Below are 8,457 nucleotides of genomic sequence, written 5' to 3'. Positions count from 1 at the left end.
ATTTTTAACACTTCGGAACTGTGAGGACCGTTCCTTAAGCTTCAGCTTGTTTTTTCTTGAGGTAGTTCATGGTGAATTTTGAGGTCTGCCTTGGATCATTGTCCTTTTGTAGGAGCCAAAGTCTTTTCAGTTTCACCGTCTTGACTGACTGCAGGGCATTTGCATCCAGAATTTGTTGATATTTAGTGGAATCCATTCTTCCCCCTATCCATGCGATGTTTCCTGTGTTACTGGCTGCCACACAACCCCAAAGCAGAATATTTCCGCCCCCCATGCTTAACAGTTGGCAAGGTGTTGTTTTCATCAAATGCTGCTCCTTGTTTTTCTCCAGACACACATCTGGTGATTGTGGCCGTCTTAACTTCATTTCTCCACAGCACTTGTTCCCAAAATGACTGGCCTATCCAGATGTTGCCTTTACCTCAGACGCTGGCTTTTGTGATGAGTTTAGAGGTAAAGTTGCTTTCCGATGACTCTTCCAAGCAGACCCTGTTCGTGCATCAGCACTGCACAGTGGAAACAGGCACAAACACTCCTGTGTCAACTAAACCTTCCTGCAGGTCCTTTGCAGTCATGTGGGGCTTTTGCTTTACCTTTCTGCCCGGCATAGTCCAGTTTTATTTTCCGAAAGTATTCTTGGTCTTGCAGATTTTGTCTTGACTTCCACAGTTCCCCTTACCTGCCATTTCTTAATGACATTTCGGACAGCGCAAATTTCAAACTGGAAGCGCTTTGATATCTTTTTATAGTCTCCTCTGCTTCAAAGGCATCAATTAGCTTCATTTTCAGATCCTCAGTCAGTTGCTTAGAGGAGCCCATGGTTGCTGAATGTTACCGCATGGTTTGAAGAGTCAAAGACTTTATCAGCTCCGAAAATGTCATCAGCTGACAATAATGACATCTTTTGACCTGCCTTAAAAAATTCTAAAGAGCCAGTTAATGTTTAACGAGTAAATTAAGTTCCGAGTGTTTGAAAAGTAGAAGAGCGCCCAAACTTTTGTACACTTACTGCTTTGTTTTGTTTTGTATTTTTAAATTCCTGAAATAAACAGTGCATTAACATTTGAAGAAAGTCTCATTTTTGTGTCTGTTTGCTGGAGGGGTTGTATTTACTTATCACTTCAAAAATCAACAAAACATGTAAGACATTATATCAGAAATAAACTGAACAACATACACATAAGAAATGTCATACATTGATGATGGACCTTTAACAAAAACTGAGCTATGTCTGGCTGCATTTATAAAGTGTTTTTATCCAAAGCGCTTTCCAATCTGACTCTTATTTACCCATCCACACACACCAATGGCCTCAACAAAGCTTGAAGAAATATAAGAAAGTAAGTGCTGGAGCAAAGTTCAGTATGTGGGAGCAGCCACTGGGAAACACTATGCATTAGTAATAAAGAGACTGGAAAGTGGAGTGTGGGCGGTGGGATTAAGAGGGCATCTGGTATCAGAGCGGGAGGTAAATAACCCTGGCTCGGTCCTGTCTGAGAGCAGACCTGTCTCTGCTGCGGCGCGCTCCAGTTCAGAGGGAACAACATGCACACTCCACGCTATGTGGGGAGAATGTGAAAGCGCTTGCTGCCATGGCAACAAGGCAGCTCCACAGTCTCCAGTCCCCATTAAGAAAGATGGGTGGCAACGTGGCTGTAGCTCAATGGTGGTGTAGCATGACACGCTGAAAGACCCTATTGAAAGCCAGTGAATTCAGCAGTTAATGAAAAGAGCAAAGGGACAGCAAATCCGCCAGGCAGGTGATACTGACCTCACCTCTCTGGGTGCATGCACTTGTGAGAGGGGCGTGAATATTATGTGTACATATTATCGACTCCGTTTCACAGTTTTCTATAGCAAATATTGTACACTTGAAGCTGAAAGTCTTAAAGAGATTGGCACTAAATGCCACGCTTAATTACAAAACAGGAATTGTTGAGTGCAGCCGAACGTTCAAAGTGACCTTGACCAGAGTCTTTGGATTAAATTTCTAAAGATTAAATGTCAACTCAGAGTCTAAACGTTTTTCTTAAAAAACATTTAAGACTGCAGTGTGATTCATAGTTGAGGCAGTGGCTACTTGGCGTGGGAGAGGAAATCAACAACCCTTCAATCAACCTGTTACCTCAAAATGATTCTATCAGCCAAAACATAATACTTTTTTTTTTTGTATTTATATTGCTAAGGATAGACAGGACACAGATTATTCAAACGTCACACTTCTCAGTCAAATGATTGTGGTTTTACTGCAGGACACCACTAAACTGTATTCTATAACTCTGTTTCATGTAGATACTGTTCGTGCAGTAAACGCCAAATTCACCAGAACAAAACAGATTTCATCCTGAGCCCAAGAGCCAAGACTCCTTTCATTCAGCTGAAAATAGCAAGCCACTGCTTACGCACATCTCCAGAACATAGTTTAGGCAACTAAAGGATCGGGTGGGAGTGATTTGTGGAGGAGGAATACAGCCACTGAAGGAACTCAGAGTTTGCTCAAACACACGAACGAAATGAATCAGAAAGACACCAAACTGCAAAAAAAAAAAAAAAAACAATCAAAACAAAAAAAAATGAGCACAATGTGCAACCAGGAAGCAAAGTTGCTTTTGTCTTTTAATCATAGTTTCCAGAGATGTTCACCAGAGATTTGTTGGGTGGTTTATAAGGCAAGACAGGAAACACAAATGTGGAAGAACTTCCAGAGTAATACGATCTGTTACATTTAGTAACATGTACGTCATTACAGAACACACATTACAAGTTCTCAATATGGATACATTCTTTTTCTTCTTTTCTAAGTGCCTGATTTGGATATTGAAGCGAGGAACCAAACCACCACTGAAATGACCTCACTCACCTCAGTGAAAGCCTGACCACATCCCCCTACTACTGCAGTGTTGGTTCAGTACCAGATTATCAAAACAGAGGGCAGTATACCGGCTTCGGTGACACTTTGTCTGCAGGTCAGAGTTGGATAGATACAGCACATTCATCTTTGTAATAAAAAGTAACATTCATCTCATTATGATGATTAGGAAACTGAACAAATCCTTGTCTGTGTCTACTCCCTAATGAGTATATGTTTATATATATAAGTAAGTTTTCGGCGAATCCCATGCTTTATGTCCAACACATTCTTCCATGTAAATCATCTTTGCGGTTTAAGAAATCATAATATAATGATATACAGAGATCAATACATAACGATTGAGAGGAGTACATCAATACTGATGTTTGTCAAGCCTGGATTCTGTCATACTACAGTATTCAAACAAACGTCTCCTTCATATAACACAACGTGCCTTATTCCTTCCATCCACTCCCAAGAGGATTAAATGTAAAATATTTACAAATTCACAGAAACAGAGGTAAAATATCACCAGATAATGCGTTTAAAGCTGGCTGGAAAATAAATACTCTGTTGCCTCTGTATAGTATTTCATAGATATTTATACATTTGAAAAAAACTGTCACTAAGAGAGAATCTGAAAATCATACCCGAGAGGCCAACAATACCTGCTCACACTGCAAAGACGAAGAGCAGGAACTACAGAAATAGTAAAGTTGAGAAAAAGGGTTTGGAGTTTGAAGGCTCTTAGCCAACTGTGTCACGCATATGTAAGTTGTAAATCCTTCGTAGTCTGACTTTTTAGGCTGATTACTAATCATTGTCACAAACTTTACAAGCTAAAAAAAAAAAAACCTTCAGATACTTAACTCTGTTTTCACAGTGTTAAGGGTGTCGGGAAAACACAGTATCTTCAAACCAAATGTTTCTGTTTTCAGCCTTCATGCCCCTTTGAACTAATCAGCTAGTTTAATAAATTATTCTTTAATTAAATAGATTTTAAAATGTGCTTTAGAGGCGTGACCACATCAAATCAAGTGAACTACTATAGATTCAGAGGCTGCAGACAAACGATGGTGCCACTGCCAAGCTAGGCTACTTCGCTTTTAGCAGGACTAGTTTATCTGCTGTTATTTCTTTTTTTTCGCCAGTATCATTACATTAAGCTACTGCGTTATATACGTGGTATGAAAAGCTCAATTATAAAGATGTTGGAACATCAAACTTGATTTTTCTATAACGGTAAAAAGGAAAAAGTGGGTAAATGACCTTTAGTTAGGCTATCTCACCAACTAGCATTAACTAGCTTGAGTAACAACAGTTTTTTTGTATTCAGCACCCTCGTAATCCAAATCAGTGGTGAAGTAGAACCATGGCAGTCTCTCTTGACATGAGAGGGACTGCAGTGACTAAGCCACAAGTGGACAAGTGGGTTTCCAGGTGATACCAGGAGGCAAACCACACTGTGTGTTAGGCCACTTTCTACCCCTCAGTTTCTCACCAAAAATATACTATATGTGCAGCAGCTGTACATCAGACATTGCGTTGCCCAGAACCAGCATCATCCAGGAAAGAGAAAAAGGCTGAATTTCTCTGCCGCAACCAATGCAACTTCCATGGTTGTCTTGACAACTCATGCTTCTCCCTGCCTTGAGTAGAACTGTATTCAAAAACACAAACACCCGGAAACCTAATGTTTTGTCATAGAAAATGGTATGAATGCTGTACCACGCCGACTCAACACACATACACGGTCACTCGCTCTCTTTATGCCTCCACATCACTCATGAGTTTGCGCTCGCTTTGTATTCATAGCTATTTTTATATCAGGAAAATGAACTCCAGCACAGGCAATGTACTAATCTGGAAAATGGGTTTATTCATGTCATACTTACTCTTATTTATTCACTATCCTAGAAATTAGTTCATTCATAATTTATTGTCCCTGTAAAAGGCAGTAAATCCAAGTACCATAGTGCTGATATGATGTCCACATCCAGTTGAATTGGCTTAGGGACTGTATGAAGGGTGAAGGAAAGGTGAGGAGGGCTACTGAACTTAATGAATCATGTTTTTAAAAAGTAATGCTACCCAGCTTTATGAAATCTTTAAAATGAGTTTCGGTCAGTATTGAACACTGTGTTCGGATCAATTAATACTGTCCATATATAGCGCATGCACCGATGGGAAAGTGGTCTCAGACTTTTGGACCCCACTGTATGTATTTGGCATCTCTAGTGTTAGAGCAGGCATGTATCTCCCTCCCCAGTCAACAGGTCTCCTCTTCATTAACAGCCCTCTCCATTCAGGGCAGAACCCAGTCAGCCTGTAATTACTGACTCCACTTGAGAGGAATACCAACAGGCACAGACACACTGAGAGAATCATCATCAACAACAACAACAACAACAACACTGAGCAGCATTTCAGTCCACAGCACCTTTCCACAGCGTCGAAACACCTGGACCCTGCTCTGTGTGTGTGTGTGTGTGTGTGTGTGTGTGTGTGTGTGTGTGTGTGTGTGTGTGTGTGTGTGTGCGCGTGAAGGGCACACAGCCATTTTGGAAGCTTTACTGAACAAATAATGACTTTGAGGACACAAATTTTGTCATTCACAGAGAGTACTTTTGTCCAGTTGAGCCCAGACTGTTTACCTCATCCCTCTGCCCTGTATTTGGCTCTGTTCAGACACAGACACATGGCTGTCAGAGAAAGCTGTGAGCCCTCCATGCTGCCTGTAGATGACTCCCTTGTTAAAAGAGCCAGAAAGGGTGGCAGGAACTCAGGCTGGACACTTCACCAACTCAGTACCGTATGGCATGCCATGTGTCAGCAAGGAACTAGATTTGTCAAGCCGGGCAAATACTGTATGATGTGAATTAAAGGGTAGATTAATGTCATTATAAGTCTGGAATAATAATTATTGAACAAAGTAAGCCATTTGTTGGTTAGCTCATATAAGAATGCACCTTACTGGTCTTTTTGTTTGTTTGTTTTTTTTAAGTCATTGGCTATAGCAGGAATCAATTCTGGCACTTCCATCATTAGTGCCACATTAGGATTCCTATTTATAGCCACAAGGATGTGATTTAAATTAATTTATGGTGGTTTATTAATAACTAAGTTGCTATTTGTTAATTCACTAAAAGGGCTGAGAGGTTTATTGCAATATTAAGGAGTTTAACACAAGTCTCTCATAAATTATAGTAATAAGTGTCCCCTTGAGCTTTTCAAAAAATCTTCCTCCTGCACACTCTCTTTGGATACGAGCCAGAGTGTATCAAGACAAAAATAGATTACAAACATGCTTCACCTCCAAATGGAGCAGCACTCACTCATCAGCATACAGTACTGTTATGCTGGTGGGTAGGTCTGCCCACATTTTTCTGGTCCTCAGTAAAGTTGTATTATTCCATTGCCTACAGTAATGGCATGGTGCATGGCAGCAGCATGTGGGGAGGTCGCTCTGTAATCTGGGAGCACCATCTGTGGCTGTCAGCTGAAGCTGCCACTTATTGGGCCTAACACAATCACCACGTCAACACTCGTCAATAATTGGAGCTTCCACAGTCCCTATAAGTATATATGTGACATGCCAGAAAACTCGAAGAACACGAGAAATGTCATAAAAACAAGTTGAAACAGCAGTTTGGGCCGTTCATAGATTTAGTAAAGACTGATTCTTGTCACGCAAAAATGAAGTGATCGATTTTCCGTGATGATGAGGATCGCGCACAGAAAGGTTTTAACAATAGAGAACAGTCCAGTGGGCTTATCCTCCTCATTGCATCCACACAGCATGAAAATGTCCATATGTTCAACAAATATACACTAGGTGGAGCCAAACTCCTGTAACTTAGAAGGATGTAATCACTCTGTGCTCTGTTATCTGCCAGTCTTACAATTTCAGCTTCTCACAACAGAGCAAATAGCTATATAGACTGCAGCGATTATAAGGTTCATTAATTAACGTATACTTAACATGTATTTTTATGACATATTTAACACCTACCCATCAAATTTTCTCAAATAAATTGGAGTGGAAAATTATTCTCAAGTTTTTACTGTAGAGGTAAAGGTCATTACCCAGCAGGAATTACTGTATCTTAGAAAATCATCCTATGAATTGTCACATTCTGTCTCATCTATAATCTGTCACATTTAGAGTGGTAAATGTCTGAGACCTCAATTCAATGAATGCTCCATATGCATAGCACCCAGTGCTATTAAATAAAACAAATCAGTAAATCAATTTGAACAAAATCTTAAATGTACTGTCCTAAAATCTGGCCACAAAAAGTGCTGGATAACACTAAAATGGGGGTATACTAAATTGAAAACAAACAAATGTTTGATAACGTAAAGGAAAAACCATCATAGTCTCTGAAGTGGTTTGGGAAATCTCTTATTTACAAAAGTATTCAGACACTTTACTTTGCTAGATTTCCAGATTGTGGTCAGGTACATCCCCTTTGTTTTAATTATCTTTCATGTGTGTCTACAACTTGATTAGAGTCCACCTGTGGTAAACTGAATTGACTGGACATAGTTTACAAAAGGGACACGCCTGTGCATATAAAGGTCCCACAATTTACACTGCATGTCAGGACAAAAACCAAGCCATTAAATTCACTCTACTCTCTACTCACTGTAGAGCTCCACGATAACTGTGCTAGGCATAGATGAGGGCAAGGGTATAAACAAACATCATTTGAAGGACTCTGAGAGCATGAGGAAAACAAATTTCTCGTCTGACATGACAATATTTAACCCTGTGGGCAGAACTCCAAGCACTATGTCTGATGAACACCAGACATTGCTCATCAACTGGCTAATACCATTCTTCTGTCGAAGCATGGTGGTGGCAGCATCATGCTATGGGGGACTTCTCAGCAGCAGGGACAGGGAGACAGGTCAGAATTGAGGGAAGGATGAATGCCGCCAAATAGAGAAATGTTCTTGACGAAAACCTGCTCCAGAGTGAACGTGACCCGAGACTGGGGCAATGGTTCAGCCTTCAGCAGAACAATGACCCAAAGCATACAGCCAAGACAATGCTGGAGTGGCATTGGGACAAGTGTCTGATACCCTCTTTCCACCATCGCAAACATAATACTAGTTGTGGGCTGGTGCTAGTGCCCGTGCCAGTTCCAGTTCCAGTTCAAGTTCAAAGTTGACTATCCATGAGTGGCCCGGCAAAAGCCCAGACCTAAACCCAACAGAACATCTGTGGAAAGACCTGATGATGGCAGTTCCCAGATATTTCCCATCTAATCTGACAGAACTTCAGAGGATCTGCCAGAAACAATGGGATAAAATGCCCAGATAGAGGTGCGCCAAGCTTTTAGAGACTAACCCACTTGAAGCTTGGATTGCTGCCACGGAGGCTTCCACAAAGTACTCCACTGAATTAAGGGTCTGAAGACTTTTGTAAATGAGAGATTTTTGATTTTTGATTTTTTAATACATTTGCAAAAAATTCTAAAATTATGTTTTCACCTTGTTATTAAGGATTACTGAGTCTAGACTGATGGGGTAAAATGGCAATTTTACCCATTTACAAGTGAAACTACAACACAATAAAGTGTGCAAAAAGTGAAGGGATC

Source organism: Xiphias gladius, chromosome 22 (assembly GCF_016859285.1).
Source record: "Xiphias gladius isolate SHS-SW01 ecotype Sanya breed wild chromosome 22, ASM1685928v1, whole genome shotgun sequence".
In the NCBI taxonomy this organism is placed as follows: Eukaryota; Metazoa; Chordata; class Actinopteri; order Istiophoriformes; family Xiphiidae; genus Xiphias; species Xiphias gladius.
Note: the sequence above shows the minus strand (reverse complement) of the source record.